General features: G+C 58.4%; 1 protein-coding gene across 1 annotated transcript in view; it reads left to right on the top strand.

Annotated features, from left to right (window-relative positions):
* Positions 1-1,494, top strand: part of LOC105002143 (protein FAM50A-like) — an 8,344-nt gene that overhangs the window by 5,118 nt on the left and 1,732 nt on the right. The gene's annotated exons all lie outside the window — the stretch shown is intronic.

Below are 1,494 nucleotides of genomic sequence, written 5' to 3'. Positions count from 1 at the left end.
TGGCCCCGGCTCCCTGCGGTCCCCTCCTCTGGTCCCCAGGACTCCGGGTGCCCAGCTCCCCGCTCCTGAGATGGGATCGGACCTGCTCAGCCCCTGCCCTGGCGCTGTTGGTTCCTGCCTGTTTCTTTCATTACACTTGGATCACCCGATGTGTGTTTTGTCTAAAAACTTTTTTTGATCGAGCTAAAATTCACATACGATGAAATTCACTGTTGTGACCATGTGAAAGTATACCACACGGGTATTGCGTACATTCACGGTGTTGTGAATCACCCCTGAAGGAGACCCCATGTTCATTAGCAGCCAGCCCCTCACCCCCCTTAGTGTATTTCCTGTCTGTTTGGATTTGCTTATTCTGGAAGTTTCGATTAACAGAATTATACAGTATCTCTGCTTTCTGTGTCTTGCAAGAGTGTGTTTTTCAGGGATTTGAGGGTGGAAGGTGATTGGGTGGAAACGCGAATCCGTGGAGGCAGGAGGGGGCACTTGTGATCCACTGGGGGCCTAGGCAGGCCCAGCTGTCCTTGTAGCCAGCCTGTCCCCACCACAACCCCTATGTGGGTAGGAAGGCCATTCCTCCCTGGGCTGCCCACCCAGGCCCCTCGGTCTCCTTTGTGTCTCCCAGTGGCCCATTCCGTAAGGGCCATAGCTGTCCTGTGGCTCCCAGCTGCCCTGTGTCCCCATCACAACGTTTCTCCCCAGTGCTGACACAGGAAGGCCACTGTGGGTGCCCTGTACCCACCGCTTGCCCACCTCACCCTGGCAAGCTCTGCACACACTGCCCTGGAGCTAGCTGCTCTCATCGCCCCCAGGGGGGCACGCCCTGACTTGAGGGTGTCATTCGTGCCCCACCTCGGTGGCCCCTTCCAACTCCTAATTCCCCCGGACCCAGCTCCAGGAGGCTGAGGAAGGTAAGCTGACCACCTTCTTCACTTTGCCTGCAAAGGGCAGTGGATAGCCCCCAGCCAGTGGTGAACAACATCCCAGCTCTGGGTCCGGCCCCACGTCCCAGGCCAATGGGCAGAACTGATGGTAGTGGTGGGCTCTGCCCAGTGCAGTCTCCCTTGCCCTCCTCGTCTGGCAGGGCCCTGTCAGCCCTGGCCTGGGGAGGCCCATCTGGCAGCTAGGAGCTGTCACTTGGGCTTCCTCACCCTGTGTTTGGGGCAGGGCCATCTGGGGTCACTTGGAGGAGGGAGGAGGGGAGCATAGGCCAGAGCACCTGGGGCACAGTGGGGAGGGGTGGGCAGGCCTGGCCCTAAGCCCTGGATGTGGGGGACAACTCTGAGAAAGTCAATGGGGCCTTTTGTGGGGTTCCAGAAACCTCAGAGAAGGAATCCTCTGGCCTGCACCAACCCTCTCCTGCCCTCTTTGAGAAGCCATCAGAAGAGTGGTTTCCTGCGGAGAGGGAGCCCTTCAGCAGCTCACCCAGGGCTGGATGGTTTCTGAGGGACGCGTGATGCAACGAAAACCTGACGCGGTCAAATAAAATCAAAA

The sequence above is a fragment of the Bison bison genome, unplaced genomic scaffold (assembly GCF_000754665.1).
Source record: "Bison bison bison isolate TAMUID 2011002044 unplaced genomic scaffold, Bison_UMD1.0 scf7180017855336, whole genome shotgun sequence".
Lineage (NCBI taxonomy): Eukaryota > Metazoa > Chordata > Mammalia > Artiodactyla > Bovidae > Bison > Bison bison.
This window is presented reverse-complemented; position numbering and strand designations above follow the sequence as displayed.